Source organism: Neofelis nebulosa, chromosome 5 (genome assembly GCF_028018385.1).
Source record: "Neofelis nebulosa isolate mNeoNeb1 chromosome 5, mNeoNeb1.pri, whole genome shotgun sequence".
Taxonomy (NCBI): Eukaryota; Metazoa; Chordata; class Mammalia; order Carnivora; family Felidae; genus Neofelis; species Neofelis nebulosa.
In genome coordinates this window covers 62,019,826-62,041,529 of record NC_080786.1, presented here as the reverse complement: position 1 = coordinate 62,041,529, position 21,704 = coordinate 62,019,826, and the positions used below count along the sequence as shown (strand labels likewise).

At 38.9% G+C, this 21,704-nt stretch overlaps 1 protein-coding gene across 1 annotated transcript in view; it reads right to left on the bottom strand.

The window, feature by feature from the left end:
* LOC131512134 (multiple epidermal growth factor-like domains protein 6) overlaps positions 1-12,185 on the bottom strand; it is a 68,257-nt gene extending 56,072 nt beyond the window's left edge. Inside the window, exon 1 of the mRNA XM_058730433.1 lies at positions 12,056-12,185. The gene's annotated coding sequence lies outside the window, so the exon portion shown is untranslated. The remainder of the gene's footprint in view (positions 1-12,055) is intronic.
* Positions 12,186-21,704: the final 9,519 nt, after the last annotated feature.

Sequence of the window (21,704 nt, the reverse complement as noted above, 5' to 3'; positions counted from 1 at the left end):
CCTCATGGCTAAGATCAAGTTCATTTACTCCTCTAAAACCTTTATTTATTTATTTTTTTTATTTTTTTTTTCAACGTTTTTTTAAATTTATTTCTGGGACAGAGAGAGACAGAGCATGAATGGGGGAGGGGCAAAGAGAGAGGGAGACACAGAATCGGAAACAAGCTCCAGGCTCCGAGCCATCAGCCCAGAGCCTGACGCGGGGCTCGAACTCACCGACCGCGAGATCGTGACCTGGCTGAAGTCGGACGCTCAACCGACTGCGCCACCCAGGCGCCCCTCCTCTAAAACCTTTAGAACTCTCCTCATTACTTCCGCAAGAGGGACTGAATCCTCTAATATGTCATCTGGTGCTTTTCAACATCTAACCCAACTCTATTCCTTTTACCTTTATCTCCCGTCACATCCAAACCTAAATCTAGTCATGCTCCAACGATAACACATGGCACGCAAGCCCATCATTCCACACCATTAGGTGGCTGTTCTGCACGTCACTCTGCCTGGCATAAACTTTGCGCCAGATTTTTGCTCATCCTTTAAGATTTGGCCAATATCTTACCTCTTTAATGAAACCTCAAGGATTTCCCCAATGGAATTAATTACACCTACTTCTCTCACATCTATGATCTCATCCTCACTTAAAATAGAATTAAAATTAGTGCTTTATACACCTTTCTCATCTACTACATTTTAAATGAATTCCATGAGGACAGGAAGACATCTTAGCTTTTTTTTTTTTTGTATCCTATAAAACACTCAGCAAATGGGGTAGGTACACAGAATGCACAATAAACAATAACACAATTACAGCTTAATGAGTATTATAACCTGAGATCTTTCTCACTTTCAGAGCACTTGTAAATTCTCAGGAAAGTCTATGTTATATGGACTTTTGTAGGATTTTTGTTTGAAAAGGAAACAATGATGTCTGGACACATTGGTATAAAAAAAATTAGAAAAGAAATTGTTCCACATGTCAGTTGGTCCTTATATTTATATATTAAGCAACTACAGTACTAGAATGAATACATGTCAAATAAGTCAAAACGATATTTGATGGTAAGTAGATAAAAATTTCAAAACACAGTGAACCTTGAGCTCAATTAACAATGCACAAAGAGTCCACGTATATATGAAAGCAGTATGTGTTGGAAGGTAGAACGTCTGGATGACTCCGTAGAAATAAGAATTTATTTTGTACTTTGCCAGATATTCAATTCAGGGCTTGGGAAGCAAGCAGCAAATGCAATCATAGATTACTGTAGGCAGCTAGCCAGCTATATTTACCAACACACAAGAAGAATTTTAAACAGTTAGATTGGACAGTCCTATAAAAGCAAAAAGAACTGAGGCCACTCAGCATCTGCAGAATGCAAAGGAAATTCCTCAGGTCATTATTTATGCTAGATGATGAACAGGACTTACTATAGGCAGCTTCTGATTTACAGCACTGGTCATGAGGCTCAATCCAGTTGGACAGGCAGGTACACTGGCTAGTATCAAGGTCCCGCTGAGAACTATCATTACTGATGTGGTGCAGCAGGAGGCTTAGGCTGTAGAAATAGGTCGGACAAGCTGCATACAAACAAATAAAAGCATTCTCCCTCCATCACTGAATTGAGCACAGGCTGGTACGGCATTTGACATTTCAACAATGCTTTTGGCTATGGCAGGCACTCTTTTTGTAACCTACAGATGTGGGGCCAAAAAGAGAACAACCCTAATCAAACTTCTTGACCTCTTAGAAATGTAGCTGGCTTGGAAATTAAATATTGGATACAATATTTAATATCAATAACTATTGTCTCATCTTATAGATATGTACTGTTGGTATGGACTTGACTGATACTCTAGTCCTCAATTACTAATTACATGACCTCAGACAGGTGACTCAATTTTTCTAGATTCAGCTTTCTCCTTCATAAAAAGGGTATAGCAATAGTACCAATCTCAGTTAGTTGTTCAGAGGATTAAATGAGTGAATCGATGAAAAACACAGCACAGTGAACATAGAGTAGGCACTCAGCATGAGCTCTGAGTAACATATTTGCACTATATTGCATATGCCTGTATTTACCACATAGTGTTGTTATTTACTTCACATTGACTTACATATTATTACACACATATAATTATATACTATTGTTTAGCTGAACCTCTTCTTTCTATATTCAGACACTAAGAGCCAGAGCCATTTATTTACTTTCTTAAAGTGGCTTGGCTATATTTAAAAGATCACAGGCTATATTTAAAAATACATCTTTTTTTTTTTTAGAAAACTTTTTTTTTTTACTGTTTATTTTTGAGATAGAGAGTGCACGTGCTAGCAAATCTTTGATGAGTATTACTTATATATCAAGAGTTAGGGAATACAAAAATTGAATGAATGATAGTTTTAATAATGGGCAAGAGAAAAATTCTAATACAATATGATGGGTGATACTCTGGAAGGGATTTAGTATTTTTGTTTGTTTTTATTTACACATACCAGAAAATGAAAAAAATCTCTGAAAAATTACAACAGGCAATAAAAATGGAGGGAGAGAAAAATTCATTAGTGGGAAGAGCAATGATAAAATGACACTGCATTTTAAAAGGACATGATGCTTAGGGTACATGGGTGGCTCAGTCAGTTAAGTGTCCAACTTTAGCTCCGGTCATGATCTCACGGCTCCTGGGTTCAAGCCCATGTTGCTGAACTGACAGCTCAGAGCCTGGAGTCTGCTTTGGATTCTGTGTCTCCCTTTCTCTCTCCCCTTGCTCTCTCTGTCTCTCTCGAAAATGAATAAATGTTAAAAAATTTTTTTTTAATGCTTAAAAGCAAATGATGGTTGGGGGAATGAGTAAAGTATGGAGAATGTGTGTGATAATTGTCAATATGCTAAGAGCTAGGGACAGGTTGATGATGGTCATTTAGTGCCCGAAGCTCTTTAAGGGATTTCCGTTTCATCACAGAAGGCATCAGCAGGTCGTTGAGAGTTATAATGTAATAACAAGATTAACTTTAAAGATCTGAGATACTGTAGAAGATGATAAGAATAGGGGGAAAAACAGCTCTTGGGGGCCCTTCAATGGATATGTACTAAAAAGTGACAGCCAATTTGAATATTAACTCTTTGAAAACAGAGGAAGCTAAATCTCCTGAAGACCAGATATGCCACTCCTCAACTTAATGCCTTTATATCACTGCACCTCAACTCTCTTCCACTCCCACAGACAATGGGGAGATGAACGCATTGGTAATGACATACGCATCAGTCCTCAGCCACGTCCCCATCTTAAAACTGAATTTGCACAATAGCTTTTTGAAAGGCCTGTCACTGCTTCAGTGTAGACTCTTTGTTGCACTTCTCTGTGGGAGCTGACATTTTGCTGATACTTCATCAGGCTGGACTGCCTGCTGAGAACAAGATTGGTAAGGGATATGCATCTCACTGCTGGAAAGGATGGGGGGATGCATTATTTAAATACAATTTATTTTACAGCAACTTAAAAATCAGATTTAAGATCACTTTCAGAGACGTTAGAAGCATATTATTGCATCTCACCTCTTCATGTCTGGGGATGGTTAATACTTTTAATTGTTGGAATAGTTTTTTTGTTTTGTTTTGTTTTACGTGGGTTTTTTTGTTTTGTTTTGTTTTTTTTCGGGTTTTTTTTTTTTTTTTTTTGGCTTAGATAACTGTCTTCTTGTTCACAATAGTGCGTCATAAAGGAAACACCAGGCCTGATTTATGGTAGGTGTGTTACTGGAAGTTGGAAAATAGCTTAGAGGTTCTGTATGGGAACAAAATAGTTCCTCTAGATCTGAATTAATACTCCAACTACATAAATTCTAGAGAAAAAAAAATAAGGAGGCTGTGTCTGCAAACAATGCAACAGTTTTTTTTTTAAATCTTCAATCAGCAAAAGCAAATAATTTTTGCTCTAAAAATAAATTAGACTTGGGTAACTAGTAAATTTTTTGTTGGTTGGAACTATTTGTTGGTTAATTTAATTTGACCAAAAAGGCCAAACTAGTGATCTGTTTAGAAACGGCAAAGTAAAATGGACATCTGAGAAGTAATCATTTCTTAGTATCAAGAAAGTAAGTAAAGGTTAAGAAATTACTCAGTGTGTTCAGAATAAAACTATTTGTCAGCTAGTGGTATGCTGGAGTTGTTACTACCAGCTTGGGGAAACCAACTGTTAAATTTTCTGGAATTTTGCAAGCCAGTTGACATCCCATTGGTTGCTTGACCAATCACCATGGTGAGATACTTAACACTGTAGAGAATAGCCAGTACTATCAGCCAAGATCTTTACATTTCAGAGGACCAGTTGTAAAACATTTACCAGATTACCTCTCCAGAAGGTTCCCACCTGTATTCAATATGGTTTTCATGATGTTTAATGATGTTTAATTATCATCATTTCATGATGATTAATCATGACATGATGTTTGATGATATGATGTTTAAAGCATAAGTTGTATTTGGAGTTAGTATCCTCTTTCTAGTGTCTTCTCCCCCATTCTCTCTAATTCTCTCTCCTTTAGTAGTGAAGGAGCCAATTGTGTAACATGGCAGAATTCAGAGAAGTTGTAACAAAACAACTGAGGGATAGAAAACGGGATTTCTGAAGACAGGGAAACGAAGAGTTATAAAGAAACATTACTTCTTTTCTTTTTCTTAAAAGAGAGTTTTAGTGGTGCTGTCAAGCTAGGCTCAATATGCATGTCATGTGAAATAGGAGAAAACAGTCTTAAATCAAAAGAGCAGCAAGGGGCGCCTGGTTAGCTCAGGCGGTTAAGCAGCCGACTTCAGCTCAGGTCATGATCTCACGGTTCATGAGTTCAAGCCCCGCATCGGGCTCTGCACTGACAGTGCAGTGCCTACTTGGATTCTCTCTCTCTCTCTGCCCCTCCCCCACTTGTTCTCTCTCTTTCTCTCTCTCAGAAATAAACATGAAAAAAAAAAGCCAACAAGTTTAATTAAACTGAAGGAAAAACATCTCCACTGTTATGGATACAGTGAAGGCCACCACAAGACAACACTTAAAGAACAGGCAACCATCTTACTTAGGTATTTAGTCAATGATTGGTCTGAAGATGATATGTTTTCCCCGTGATAGTAAAGGGGGAAATAGGTGAAGTAGTAAATATGGGTAAGACAAAATGTAGAAAGGAGGAAAATAGTCACTCACAGTCTCACCGTCTAGAGATGGCCACTGGTAACAACTGTTTTCCTTTCTACCGTATTTGTCCATAGACATATATAAGTATATGTCCTTATAAATTTGGGTCACTCTCTGTGCACATCATTTAATGTCACTTTAACGTCAACTCTCTCAACATTACACATTCTTCTAAAATATGAACCTTAATGGCCTCAGAATAGGCCACTCATGCATTATGGAATTTGTTTAATCATTCTCCTTTTGGTGGGTATTTAGGTTGTTTCCATTGTATACTTTTAGTATTATAAATAATGCTGGGATAAAGAAGAAACTGGGACTCCTTCTCAGATTATTTGGTAAAAGGCCTGATACATAAGGCTAACCTTCACAGATTTTCAAGGTTGTGACAGGATATATCAAACCATAGCTGTCACCGCCCACCCCCAAACACTGTTTAGGATGTACAAAAAAACCCACACAATTTACTGTAATGCAGAGAGTTTTCTAACACAGTGAAATAAACCCTTTAAAAAAAAGAATTATTTCCCCCCAAGTATTTGTATTTATAACTACCAAAAATTGGAATTTATACAAAGCCAATATCTTTAGAAATAGCTTTTGGTCTCTCCCGCCTTGAAAACATATTACCTTGTATAGCTTATAAGTATTTTTACAGTTCATTATGCAAAGTAACTAGGTTTTAAAATTCTGTAAGCACCATAACAGGATATTTAGAAAAATGTTGTATGCATTTTTTTCAAACACAAGCCCCTTTTTTAAATGCCACACACATTTCTTTGTGGAGTAAGCATGAAGCATTTTTAATGAGTCCTATCTTTTGGTTCTACTCATTTTCCAAAATATCTTATTATGATGATTATATAATTTGTGTTTGTGTCTGCCTGTGTAAAATCAGATAATACCATATAACACTAAAATTGAACTGGACTAGGAGTTGGTGAATATTTTTGCCTATTCAATTCAATACATTATCTCATTTATCAGGTTGCCAATAGAATTACAATGCTATTACTAATCACCAAAAATTTCTCTGAACTATCATGATCTATTCTCAGGGAGCTTGATATCCTAGAATGGAAGAGTTGTAATATAGCTATTAAAATTAATATTTTCAAGAATGAACTGTTTATCTTTCTCTTCACTTGTTTTCAAATAGGCTATTTATATCATCTGACAATTGGAACAGTGTAAACTCTATCACTAACCGCTTAATAATTATTCCATTAAAGTTGAGTTAGACAAGAGAAAATGTCACTTCACTGTGGAAATAGCTAGTAACTACCTTCTGAATATGTAAATTCTTACCTTTAAGCTTTTTTTTTTTTTAAGCAAAAAAGTAAGTTAGGGATGGCCAGCTGCTGTTCCAGCAAAGTTTTATACTGCTTGAAACACTTGTCAACGTTGCCAGAACGACGGTCCTAAAATAAAAACTATACGCTTACAGCCAGAAAAATCGTCAGGCAAAGACTTTAGCCTATCACTTTTGCTTGAGAGTTATCCTTAGGGGCAGTATTGCATGTCCCCCGAATGATCAGATGAGTAGCTAAATGCTGAATTCAATCCTCATGTTACATTTTATGTTAATATTTACGTTTTTGGTTTTATTTGCTTGTTGGTTTACAGAAAGTCCTCAGCACTGAAAATTAACTCAGATCATTGTTCACACCTTATAAAATCACAGATAATCACAAGCAACAGACTCTTGCTACCTTATCAGATGCATTTGAAGTAATAATGTAAAAAATATCGGTGCTATCATCCAGCCCGCAGCTTCCCTCAAGTTCTCAAACTCTGTTTCGATGTAGTGGAGTGGAGAAGGTAACACAGGCAGGGTGACAGAGGTTATGTAAGAACCACACACAGAAAGGAAGATAACAGGATAGTCGTTCTACTAGCTCTTTGAAGTGGGTTCAGTGCAACTAAGCACTTTTTATGAGTCTATAATCTGATGAGGATGATAGATCCAGGCTAGTGGATTCTCAAAACGCCTTGCAGTCTAACTTTGAATAGTGTACTATGGTAGGTTGGTTCCAAGGATGGCTGCAACCACATCTCCCACCTTGCAGGTCTTTTGCAGTGAGATTTTGCTACTTCACTCATCGGAAGGTAGAATTCTTCTCCTCTTCCTGGATCTGGCTGGCCTTATCACTTGCATAACCCACAGAATTTGGCAGAAGTAATAACGTGTGGATTCTGAAGCTGGGCTTTTTTTTGACATGTTATGGCTTCTTTTTAACACTTTTAGGATGCTGCTACTTGGATTGTTTTCTCGAGATTGCTGTGCTTTGAGAAAGTCTAAGCTAACTTTATGAAAATGCCATATATAGGAAAGATGGGGTCCCCGGGTTGAGAAGCCCAGTCAGGCCTAGTTCCCAGCCAGTCTACTAGCTGAAAGGGGGAGAATCATCTTATCAACCCACAGGATCAAAAGAAAGAATAAATCATTGTTTTAAGCCACAAAGTACTGGGATGGTTCGTTACACCACAATAGATACTTGAAATACACCCTAACATAATATCTCATAGAGCAGTTAGGAAAAAAAGAGCATTTATAAAGCTAAGAACTTTCCTGACTTTGTTGGTTATCCTGTCTAGGTCACTGACTCACATGTGGTACACGCTTTTCCTGTGTAACCAGGACAGTCACAGTTTTCAGGGTTTTTTTGTTGTTGTTGCACTGACTTCCATTCTCACAGGGTCCACAGGAGAACTGGCACTCTGGTCCCCAGAGGCCAGCAGAGTAGGTTTGTAGAATAAAAATAAAGAAAAAGGAAGGAGTAAAGTCTTATAAGGAATCTCAACATGCTCCCCGATTTCTTCGGTTGCCTAAGTGAGTTAGAAAAGTGTTCATGCGTGTGTATGCGTCTGTATGTGTTGTGTGTGTGAATGTATCTATGTATCACTGAGCTGCAAAGAAAGGAACATTCGAGTAGCCTCCAAGGATTTATAGCACTTCCAAAGACATTCCCTGAAGAAATCAACATGATGCCAAAACTTGTCACTTTGGAAACACAGATACAGAGGTGCCTTTTTTTGCTGAAAATGTGGTTTTTCAGACAGTAACAATGGAAGCAATTTTGATATATATCTTTGGGGGCAGTTGCACAGAACAAAACCTGAAAATGAGATGTAATTTGTAAAGGAAGCTTTAGGAGTTGCCGTGCTTGGGAAACTGTCCTCAAATGGTTGCCTGAATCCTGTCCCAGTCTTTGCTTCTTTTGTAAGCCAGAAAAATCACCCCAGAGCTTTACAATTTGTGTATTTTATAAAAGTGTGCAATGCATAAAGTGGGCAAAGAGGAACATGTTGCTGCTTTGTTGAGCGCCCTTTGAACCGGAAAAGGATGGCTGATGCCACAGGGCCCGGTGAAGGCTCAGTGAGAGGGTCCAGCGTTTGTCCTACCATGGACTACTGGAATTAGAAGCCTCGTGGGAAGCATTCTTTTAACACAGGGAAAACCTGGGAACTTTCCTAAACATGACAATTGTGGAAAGTGGCATCCATCCAAGTTGGGCTGTGAAGTATCTTCTCATCCTGGGAAGAATCTCTGAATAACAGAATTGTGACATTTTCTGGGATGTGCATACCATTCCTGGCTATTATGTATCGATCATTACTCAGTGCCAAGCACTTTACATAAATTAGCTCACATTTCCATAAATATCTACATGTGATGTAAGCAATTTTATCTCCTTTTTACATAAGAAACTGAAACTCCAGGAGGTAAAGTGACTTACTTTGAGTCACACAGCTAATAAGTAGCAAAATAGGATTTGAACCCAGATCTTCTGGCCTTTTGAGACTGAAATTCAGCCACCATGCCTAACCTGTGCTACAATACGAGCACCTCTCAAGTCAACTGACTTGCTTTTAGACACCCATCAGAGCTCAAAGTTCAAAACCCGTCCAGCATGGAACTATGGTAACAAACATCTGTCCTTCTTTGGGCTGTCGAGGCCTCCTTTGATGGACTCAGTGGGCTCTCTGGACCAGAGTGCTCCACATTTAGAGATCTGCCTGCAGTTGGGATCCAAAATACCACAGGCTACAAACTAATCAAAATAAGGCAAAGATACTGTCATTTCCCCTTCCACCCGCCCTCTTTTTCGCTATTTCACAGATTCACATAGAAACCAGCTCTTCCACTCTTAGAAGTCATTGCTGATGGGCTAAATAAAGCCTGGTGCTGATTGTAGAGAGCACTGTTCATTAGTGCCATTGAAACAATCTGCAGTCTTTAATTAACTATTCATCGGCAATCTAGATACAGGTCTAGAGTTAAGATTTTTAAAGCTATGTCTGGCTCTAGGAGCACTTGGGCTACTTCACTTTTTTAAAAAAGAAAAAGAAACACAACAGGCCTGATTTTCATCATGCACAACTCTTCGAGAGCTCTTCTCGCCTTGATTTCAACTGCCAATCATGGCGATCCCATTCACCCGCTCCAGTCTGATTCATAATTTCATTTTGTGGTTAGACAAAAATATCAGAATTGGACAAAGTTATCTGATTGAAAAATAATATGTTTTCCAGAGATTATGGTGACCTCTCTATTTTGCTAATTTACATATACTTTCAACTCATTTTCCTTCACAGTGGGAATCTCAGAAGCATTTTCCAATAAAGTATATTCAGCAGCTGCTTTAAGGAAATGTTATCAGAATAAATTAAATCTACCCAGATGTCTGTATATGGTATTGTCTCCTCATGCGTTGACTTCCAGGGCATGACTTCTTTAGCGAGTTATTGAATAGGGGGGTGATTCTAGGTCTATAAATCAGTTAAAGCAGGAGGAGGTTTAGAGATTGGCATGGGGCCTACTCTTAGATGATGTTAAATATATTTGTGTTATGTCAGGCTTGTGTTTCCCTAAGTTCTTTTCTCCTTAGCCTAGAAAGTCACAATGCAGCTACAGAAACAGTCCTTTCTCCACAAAATCTAGATGGACACTGCTACTCACATACTCCAGCTTCATAGCCATAGGACAACCTGGAAGCCTTCATTCCCGTTCAGTCAGCTCCAGAAAATCCCTGCAGACCATTTTAAGTTGACAATGCAAGGAGAAATGTGTAATACTTGAAGGCAAAAGACAACCTTCAATTTCAAGGCTTACCTCTGTAAGTGAATCCAACAGTATGATGGCTTCCTTTCAACCTAGTCACTCCTCCTGATCTTTTTTTAAGTCTATTTATTTATTTTGAGAGAGAGAGAGTGTGTGTGTGAGTGGGGGGAGGGGCAGAGAGAGAGGGAGAGAAAGAGAATCCCAAGCAAGCTCAGTGTTGTCAGCGCACAGCCCGACGTGGGGCTTGAACTCACAAACCGTGAGATCATGACCTAAGCAAAACCAAGAGTTGGAGGCTTAACCAGCTGAGGTACCCAGGCACCCCACTATTCCTCCTGATTTTTAAAAAGATCGCTCTTTGGGGGCACCTGGATGGGCTCAGTTGGTTAAGTCTTCCACTCTTGGTCTCAGCTCAGGTCATGATCTCACGGTTCCTGAATTTGAGCCTCACACTGGGCTCTCTGCTTAGCACAGAATCTGCTTTGAATCCTCTGTCCTCACCCCCTCTCTATGCCCCTTCTCCTCCTTCTCAAAAATAAATAAACATTTAAAAATTAAAAAAAAAAGATTGCCCTTTGGATCACTTCAAAAGCAAAAAGTTCACTTGACCATTTAGTTCTGATAATTGTATAATTATATTTGTTATATATTCAGTCTTTCTATGTATGAAAGAAAAAAATGCTGTAAGAATTTCCTCTGAATAAACAGTAACACGTGCTTAATTCAGAATGCATCATAATAATATAAGAAAAATTTATAAAGAATAAAAACTGAACCATGAACATTTATGTATTCATTTAAGAAAATACTTATTGAGCAACTCCAAAATGTTAGGATTATTCTAGGAGTTTGGGAATACTTTGGTGAACAAAGCAAACAGATAGCCTTCCCCCTGTGGGGATTAACTTCTAGCAGGAAGGACAGGGAATAAATATTAGACATAATAATAATTGGAGTATGTTATAATAATAAAAAGACTAGTATGTTATAAATACTATATATATAAGAGTATACAATAAAAAATAGTATGTTAGAAGATGATACATACTTTGGAAAAAAATTTAAAAGTTCAAGGAGTTTTGCAAGTTGTTAATTTTAAGTAAGGCAGGACTGACAAGATTCAGTGAAAAATTGACATGAAACTTTGTGAAATAGTGAGAGAGCCAGGTAGATACCTGGGGAGAAGCTTTCCATGAGGCCACAAACCAGAGAAGCTGTTACTAACATCTTGATCTCAGAATACGTTTTCCCAAATCGTATATGCGCATGTACATTCACACATCTACATATGTTACTTATAATTGGAATTATGCTGTATGTAAACTTTTATATTTATGGATTTTTAAAAAATATTTATGTAATATTTAGACATTTGAAAAAAAGATGATACTGATACCCCTATTTAAATTTTCGAAAACTTCTCTATGGTCAGAATCTTTGACTTGTGTTTATTTGAGTGATCTATCTTCAGGTATAAAGAAAACAATTCTTTAACTCTGGAAGCTAGTACTCTTGGTTGATTACTTCAGCTCAAAGAAGCGATTGGTCAGCTTTAATCTTAAGATAAGATTCTCTGCAATGCGATCTTTCTTCTGCTCAGGCTAGCAAGGAGACAGCTAAGAGCAGAGGCTGAGAAGACAAAGTAAAATAACTTCATTGCCATGTGTCTCAGTTTCCTCACCTGCAAATAGGGGATAATAAAGCTTACCCATCTCCTGAAACACTGGCGGATTAACTAATTAATGACCATATGGTGCCGAACAAAGGCGGAGCATTGTTATTAGAGAAGAAAGAAAATGTATCATCAGATTGTACCTTTCTGGCATCTGTTGCCTTGGTAACCAGATTTGCAGGTGCAACTGCCATTTTTGGCACTGCATTCCAGGGTGTTCTCCTCCACATACTGACATTCTGAAGAGGAGCCAGCTCCATAGACCCCCTTGGGACAGTCTGCAAGCAGATTGAGGCAAACCGGTCACCTGAAAACCATGCTTTGTTTCTTTTACATTGTCAGTGTACAGGCATGTAGTTCTGCGGGGCCTGATTATGGGGAAAACAAGGGGATCATCCTGACTGCCAAAAAAAAGAAACAGAAAAACAAATGTCTTTCAAATCAGGCAATTCATTTGCTTTTTGGCAACTGGATGTGAACAGTGAAGCCTGAACTACTTAAAAGGCTTTGGTGCTTCTGGGAGAGAAATTGCTTCTCAGTGTGCTCCATTGGTGCCTATAGTTAATATTCTCCAAGGACTGTTAAGATCTGCCAGGCCCTATATTCATCGGGTCGCAGCAAGGGGATGATGGACAAGCACTGATGTAAAGGCTCATCATTGTTTCCATTCCCTTTCAATATATGGTAATCGGAAGTAATTTTACATCACGTAGATTACACAAAACTTTCATCGTGACAGCCGCATTTTCTTGGCCACATTCTTTTGGCAAATGGTGTTTGCCTTTCCTTCATTATTTTCCCCATGCCGTTGAGTTTTAGGGATGGTAGTCAGCACAGGAATTCTAATTTGAAGTCCCACCTTTGCATTTAGGAAAACATAGCCTTAGTTCTGTCTTTGAGGAGTTATTTACAGTAATTCAATTCCCTTTCCAAAACCTCTGACATGTTTTTTCCTTCTCCATTACAAATGTCCAAGGGACTAATCAAGATCCTTCAAGTAACCTCCAAGCTCCAGGTAACTGCATTGTATGCCTACAGAGGCTTTGTTCTCAAAAGCTGCTTGGAGAAAACAAAATAAGCCACTTGACTTTCTGCTAGATGGAAATTATTAGTATCTGCTAATATCTGCTATTATTAGAAGAGGTAATTTAAAGTAGTGGTTATAGTGCCACCATGCGGGGTAATCCTTGTCCTAGTTGCCAGGAACAGAGTTACCCCTAGAAGCAGAACAGATTTATTAACAGGACTCCTTTTCACTGTTAATATTGTCCCATTTGGATGATAAATTACGTGATCCCTCTCTCATCCTTCCTGTGGCTTAGACCAACTAAATTGCAGGCCTCTTTCTCAGAGCTTTTGTCCTCCTTGATACGACTCTTGTGAATTCCAGAGCACTCACTTCCCTGGACTGGCTTCCATGCCTTACTCTTCCTGGTTCAGCATGGAGAACAGTGGCTCAGGGAACAGCTCAGGCATGATGGAATGCTTAAATATGACAACTGGACATATTAAGAAGCTATAACTGAAAATGTGCTTAGGGAAAAAGGAAAAGTGGAGTAACATCTTTGGCAATCCAATATCTACTCAGGGTTCGTTATGCATTGAAATGTGCCCTTCATAATTCTTATGTTGAAGTCCTTACACTGAGTACTTCAGAATGTGTACTTACTTGGAAATTATGTTGTTGCCAATGCAGTTAGTTAAGATGAGGTCATAATGGAGTGGGATGGGTCTCTCATCTGATATGACTGGTGTCCTTATAGGTAGGTAAAATGTGTGCACAGAGACACTCACACAGGGAGAATGCCATGTGAAGACTGGAGTTAAAATGGTCACTAGCCAAGGAACTATGGGAAGCTTAGAGAGGTCTGGAACTGATCCTTCCCTAGCACTTTCAAAGAGATCATGGCCTGCCAACACCCTGATGCCAGACTTCTAGCTCCAGAACTGTGAGGCAATAAATTTCTGTTGTTTAGAGCACTTAGTTTGTGGTAATTTATCATGATAGATTTAGAAAACTAATAGAGGGCTGCAAAATGAAGGTTCTGAGGGTCAGGTAAGTGGCATTAATAAATGAAGCCTTGAATCTAAGCAATAAAGGGTCCTGAAGAACTAGAATGTGTATGTTCTTCCTAAAGGTGATCACATTCAAGATGGTAACCACCATCACTACCACCACCATCTGCTCTTTGACTTTTTGACCAGATGGATTATGATTTAAATGTTTTTGCCTAAACATATGATATTACCTTATAAAATATTCAACTTATTACTAAAAATGGGGTGTGTCCTGTTACCCTAGAGGAACAAAAATAGAAATGATGCTATCTTTGTTTCTAGATGGGTCTCCTTCTCCTGGTATGTTCTAGGAGGTATGTCATGTTCTAGACCATACCAACCACACCTGCATTGTTCACATTTACCCATGCCTTTTCCCCTTTCCTTCTGTTTTGCTTGTCCAAGTCTAACCTTTCCTCATGACCCAGGTTCCGTTTTCTATGGTGCCTTCTCTGGCTCTCTTATTAGAATATTCACAATTTACTCTCTGTCTTCAATGGGCATACCTTTCATAAAGTAGATAAGATCCATGAAAATTCAACTAAAAATATAATGTAAGACCCCAAAAGGTCTCTGTTATTAAAAAAAAAAAACAGGTCACAGTATTACTGAGGTCCACTAAGGAAGGATTTCCAGACAAGGGCATGTGAAATGGGCAGAAGAAGAGGGTAGAGATTGCTGTGGGCTCACAAGTGTTTGCACACCGTTTCAAGATGGGGTGGTGGGCAACCAGTGCTGACCCACTGGGAGAAACTCTAAAAGTTACTGGTGGCTGGCTGAAGTATCTACTGGTGATTGTGTTTTCTTGCAGCTTTTGCAAAACATGGTTGATGGCCAAAATGCAAAATGAATAGCCTGTTTTAGAAATTTTATGGAATAATAATTGCTTTGTATTAGAACACAGAAATAAAAGAAACTAGCACCGGGCCTTTGATATTCAATCCCCAGAAAGTGTCAAATGTCCATTTATTAAAAAAAAAAAACACTTTTTGTTAATATTTATTTATTTTTGAGAGAGAGAGAGAGAGAGAGTGTGAGCAGGGGAGGGGCAGAGGGAGAGGGGGACACAGAATCTGAAGCAGACTCCAGGCTCCAAGCTGTCAGCACAGAGCCTGATGTGAGACTAGAACTCACGGACTGTGAGATCATGACCTGAGCTGAATCAGACGCTTAACCAACTGAGCCACCCAGATGTTCCTCAAATGTCCATTTAAATGAACTAGTTAAATCTTCTCAGGGTAAGCACTAACTAGAAACAAAAGTGTAAATAATTCACAAATATTTTTCTTTCATTCATCAAAATCTAGATTCTACAATGTCAGGAGGCTAAATAAAGACTAGAACATAAACCATCATATATATGATAAGACTATATAAAATGTTATGTTTTTTACTCTCTTCCTCTAACGTATTTTTGGTACTTTTTTGAGCCTTCTTGCTTCATGTAGAGTACAAATTATTGCCCATGACTTACTCAGATGAAAAAACCTCCCATAGGGCCCTGGCTCACACATAAGGCACCAGACACCCTGTGGCAATGGTCATTGTTGGCACAGTTATATTTCTTTTTGTAGTTCTTCCCAAAGGATCATTTTTGGGCATCCTGGAGGGTTGGAAGGACAAACAAAGCGAACATTACCCACATGCAAAACTTGCAATGCTGCTGTTACATGAAATAAGGGGATTGTAGAAAGGAAGATGTTTGCACTGTAATTGGACTGAAGCTAGAGAGATTTTTCATAAACTCCAAATATGATTCCAAATCCTCTGTCTAAAATTTGGGGTGCCTGCGTGGCTCCGTCAGTTAAGCATCTGACCCTTGATTTCAGCTCACGGTTTTGTGAGTTTGAGCCCTGTGTCTGCGGGGCCAGTGGGGAGCCTGCTTGGGATTTGCGGTCTCCCTCGCTCTCTGTCCCTCCCCCACTCATGCTATCTCCGTCTCTCTCAAAATAAATAAATGAACTTTAAAAAAATTTTTTAATTAAAAAATAAAATAAAATTCTACAGTGACTTGCCATTGCTGTCAGATTAAGAACTCCAAACTTGGGGCGCCTGGGTGGCGCAGTCGGTTAAGCGTCCGACTTCAGCCAGGTCACGATCTCGCGGTCCGTGAGTTCGAGCCCCGCGTCAGGCTCTGGGCTGATGGCTCGGAGCCTGGAGCCTGTTTCCGATTCTGTGTCTCCCTCTCTCTCTGCCCCTCCCCCGTTCATGCTCTGTCTCTCTCTGTCCCAAAAATAAATAAAAAATGTTGAAAAAAAAAAAATTAAAAAAAAAAAAAAAAAAAAAGAACTCCAAACTTAATGAGATTTATAAGCCCAGGCACCAGCTGACTTCCTGTTGCATTAATGTCTCCCTAGTTGTAGTTTGCTCCACCAGCTGACCTTTTTAGGCTCCTCTGGTGAACCTCATTCATTCCCACTTCAGAGTCTGGCAGCAGGAGATGCCGTCAGTGTGGAATGCTCTTCCTTCACTCTTTATCCTGTTTCATGTCTGCTTGCTTTTCTGCCTTCAGCTTAAGTGTTACTTCTCCCTGGCCCACACAGTCTGCATTGTCCTCCTGGTCTGACTGCCAAGTGCACGTTAATATTTAATTGGTAATACCTACCAATATTTGTAACTTATGTCTGCTCTGAATACGGCTGTAAGTTCCACATGGAGCGACCAGAGTCTTTTTTAGTTTTTATATATTTTTTTATTACCATATCACACTGCCTGGCAGATTGCCTTGCTACCATTTCACGTATACCTTTTGAATAAGTGAATAAATATTGCTCAGGGGGTGCAAATAACGGGGACGCCAACAGGGTTCTTCCTACATTTCTCAGAGGCGGAAGTAAACTTGGTGTCCGTGGCTCCAGTTCTGTGATCTGTGAGCATCTAATAAACTCCCCAGGATTTATGGCAGTCCCCAATGACTTATATCTTCATCGACTCTCTGCATTCAGCTCTTGGGCTTGTACAAGTAGTTTCCTTTTTGTCTTTTATCTGCTTATGCTGAAAATGTGGCCTCTTCACTGGTTTCCATGTAAAATCCACACACAGCACTCACAGGTATTTTGTCAGTTCTTCATCCATCATTTCTCCTCTTTTTGTCCTCACACCCTCCTTTCCTTTTCTTCTCTGATTTTCGTCTCTCTTCCTCCCTGGTTTGCCCAAAGAGCTCCACTTCCTTTTCTTCTTTTTCTTATGCAGAGCAAATAAATTCCCCCTAGCTCCTAGGTCCAAACCTGCACACACAAACTCAACTTTTCGCTCAGGAGAACAAGAAGGTTTTCTCTGTATCAAGATTTATCCTGCTTAGATATACACGGCATCATTCAAAGCAACTGTACTCTTGTATATGTAGATACAGCTTTTTTCTTCTTCACAAAAGACCACCTTGAAAAATACAGATGTGATTTTCATTTAGTTCATTTCCTATTAGAAACCTCAAGAACTTAAGGAGTGGTGTCATGTGACCAGCACCAGTCATTCCTTCCATTTTCCCAGGCTTTCCCAGGAGCTCCTGGGGGACACCAGCACTGCCCAGTCAGAGGATCACAAGTGTCTCCATTCTGACAATCACAGATGCTGCCACATGTTTCCCATGGGTCTTTGGGGAACCAAATATGAAGACAGTTGGAGAAGGTGAATAAGCAGTGTAATATGCTCATGATAGAGTGGAGGAAAAAGAAACAAACAAAAACAAACCTGTCTTTCTTTTAGAATGGATACCAGGTAATTAAAATCTCTGGTTTACAGACCACGAAAAAGTCACTGGCATGCTTCTAGGATGGATGGCATAATCACTCCTGAGAGGGATTACTGATGCAGCTAGTTAGAGTGAGGGTCACTGAAGAACTGATAACAAGGTTCACATGCAAAATTTACCTTATTCCTTCAACTCTCACACTCACATTTTCCCAGCTACCTAGACATCTGTGTGTATAACTGTCACCAACCCTAATGAGAAATACATGGAAACTTCCAGTTTGAAAACTGGGAAGAAAATGTAGGGGAAAAAAATGGCATGTATTTTTAGTAGGAATGAATGCAACTAAGACTGTCTTGAAGGTGCCAAGGTATTTTGCATGGTCAAAGACTGATGAAGTCAAGCAAACAACTGTTTTCTTTGGCTTGTTTGTTTTTTGGGAAGAGTTTAGTATTCCATTAAAAAATAAATTGGGAAAAATGCGACTAGAAGTTTAACTTGACTAAATACAGCTGTTGAGATGATTCCAGTAACCATTTTCATTGGCATTTTATCATAGCTGGCTAAATATTATAAAATTACATTTATATCACCTCCTCTATTTGCCCACCTACACAATTCCAGATGTCAATATGGAAACTTGGCTTCTTATTCATTTTTTCTCTCCTTTTCAGCTTGACGATATTATGCAAAGGAGAAGGAAAGGGAAGAGAAGAACAAAAGGGATAGGAAATAAAGAAAATGGCAACATTGGTTAAAACTGACATTGTAGTAAGTTTTTTTTTTTTTTTTAATTCTTACAGCAACTATAGAGGAGTAATTTTTAAAAAATAAACCTGGAGGGGCGCCTGGGTGGCGCAGTCGGTTAAGCGTCCGACTTCAGCCAGGTCACGATCTCGCGGTCCGTGAGTTCGAGCCCCGCGTCAGGCTCTGGGCCGATGGCTCGGAGCCTGGAGCCTGTTTCCGATTCTGTGTCTCCCTCTCTCTCTCTGCCCCTCCCCCGTTCATGCTCTGTCTCTCTCTGTCCCCCCCCAAAAAATAAATAAAAAATAAAAAATAATAAACCTGGAAAATGAAGCTAAGGAAGTTTATTTTATTCTATTTTTGAGAGAGAGAGAGAGAGGGAGACAGAGAGTGAGCAAGAGAGGGGCAGAGGGAGAGTGAGAGAAAATCTTAAGCAGGATCCACTCAGCATGGATCCAGATGTGGGGCTTGATCCCATAACCCTGGAATCATGACCTGAACCGAAATGAAGAGTCAGACAGTCAGCAGACTGAGCCACCCCCCGCGCCCTGAAGCTACTGAAGTTTAAATAGCTTGCGCAGTATATGGATTATAGAAATTCGTCAACACTGGCAAACCAACACCATAAACTTACATTCCCCCAGGAAGTAGAATATGATATTACATAGTACAAGGATTTGCTAAATACTTCATAAGCATCAAACAGAGCAATTATCCTGGAAAAGAAAATTGTAAAACAAACATCCCACACCATAGCTGGATGATTTGGAAGAAGTCATGAATCCTCTCTTCCATATATAGTCCACTCATTTGTCATATGGAAATCTTCCTACCCTCCCTTTCGAGTGGATGGAGTCTCACAATAACAAATGAGTCAACTTGAAATCTCTTCAAAAGAAATGGAGTTCTAATATGTGCTATTAAAATTAATATCTGATGATCTTTAAATTGTTTCACTATAATTACTTGGAGGAATTTCTAAGACCTCAAAGTAAATATTTTCATTATAGACCAATAGATATTGGGCTGGAAAATCTACTCATTGGGAACACTAACCTTGCAGATCTCTGCAGAATGTTCTATTTTAATGTTCATTGCTACATTTGAAGAGCTGGTAATTTAAAAACATGGGTAATGAATGATTAGTCCCTTCTATTTGTTGAGGTTTATAGGGATGTTTTTTAAAAAAGAATTTAATGTTTATTTATTTTTGAGAGAGAGAGAGAGAGACAGAGTGCACATGGGAGAGGGGCAGAGAGAGAGGGAGACACAGAATCCAAAGCACGTTCCAGCCCTCTGCGGGGCTCAAAGCCTCAAGCCCTGAGATGGACACTCAACCAACTGAGCCACTTAGGTGCCCAACGTTTATAGGGAATTTTAGGAAAATGTTTTTACTCCTCCCTTTTGTTAAAGAATTAGTGAATTAGTGGGCACTTACTTTTTTTTTTTTTTTCGATTGTTCTGTTTTTGTAAAAAAGAAAAACAAAAGAAGAAACGCAAAGATTTTATAAGCTTCTGCTTCAGGAACAGATTCCCCTTTGCAGGACCATGCAAACACTTAAGAGATCCTCAGAGTTTTCCAAAGCTAAAGAAGAGATCATCTTCTCTTCATTTCATCAACAAGCTCACTTTTAACATTTCTCTATTAATTTTGTATCCGAGATGTTTTATTCTGAAGTATTTGCGATAGATTTTTAGTTTCATTTCTCATGCTGCCATGTTAGGGATGAAGGGTTTGGACGATGCGCATTTACCAATGCAACTTATGTAAGGGAAGTATTTACTTCCTAATAGTCATACAACATTTATTTGATCCCAATTGTATATAGTTGAGTCTGTCAAGTTGCAGGTCAATACAGTGGGGTCTCTCAACACCAAGTCGTAGTCATTTGTCCATTCATGCACTGAGTGCCTTTCCTTTGGAGAAACATGAATAGGACCTGATTGATGAGCTCTCAGTCTAGTAAGGGAGACAGAACAGAAGATGGCTAACTCTAATTCAGAGAGAGAGAATGGCTTGAAATCCATCAAAGACATAAATAGTTGTGGCTAGACTGGAGCCATCAAATAAAGCTTCGTGCAATAAGCAGCAAGAGCCAAAGATGGCAGTTCAGCAAAAGGCACAAAGCTGATAAAAGCAGTAAGTAGCAAGTGGTTTAGTTTGCTGGAAATGATAAGCTGAGCAAAAAGCTGTGATTAGGATAAAAAGAAAAAGAGGATTTATGAGGGTTTGATTGTAGATGGTTGTCAGTACTAGATTAGAAGCGTGTGCCTATGTATCAGGAAATGGATGCCCTTAAAGTTTTTCCGAGCAGCAGAGAAACACGATCAGAGGCACACTTAAGGAAGATCCTCAACACTGTAACTAGTAATTTTCGGCAAACTACTTCCTGTGTTCTGACTCAGGTTTTGCATCTGTCTCACAACCAGTATTAGTCATTTTTCTTCCCATATGCAAGGGGCTCAAAAGAAAATCTGCTTATATCATTTTCCAAGCTAATCACAAAAACTAAGAAAACCCTTTCATTACATATTTATAAGGTAAATTTGAAAAGAGAAAGAGGAAACAGTCAATGTATTTTGGTTTTAGTACTGGGCAGTTTTCTCTCCTGCAAGCATACCTCCATTTAAAATGTAAAAGAAAAGATTTGTTAGCGGTATCGTTTTTTTCAAATCTTTGATATTTTCTCATGAGACACATAAAAAAAGTGTTATTGGCTATATTTACATCTTATGTAAAGAAAGAAAAGAAAAACAAATAAATACAAAGAAGAAGCCATAAAGCAGTTCCATTAATTGCACTTTGTAACATGAATTCTTTCTTCCTTCACTGGGAATAGCTTGCCGGGGCCTAATGATTTATTTAAATGGAGGGATTTTTATAGGCCTAGAATATTAGGATCCTTTATTAACTTTTATGTTCTGGGGATAAACAAGAGACAGCACATCAAGTTTCCCAGGTAACACAAAATCTCCCCACCTAATCACATGTTCAGTGCAAAACCTCAGCATTTCTTTATGCACAGCAAATAAATTGGTTTGTCACCATACCAATTGTTTACTTTGTTAAAACGTTTTAGGGAGAACACATGTAAAAGAGAACTCATCACAGTAATTTACCAGCAGTAAAGGACAACTCATTACCCTTCTACCAGTACTCCGGGGTATGACTTACTGTCATTGCAAAGCGTGTCTCCCCAGCCAGCTGGGCAAGAGCACTCACTCCTCCCTTTGGGCATCTGCCTCCATTCAGACAGTCCTCACAGCTCACAGGGCAATTGTGTCTGAAGGTGGGATCT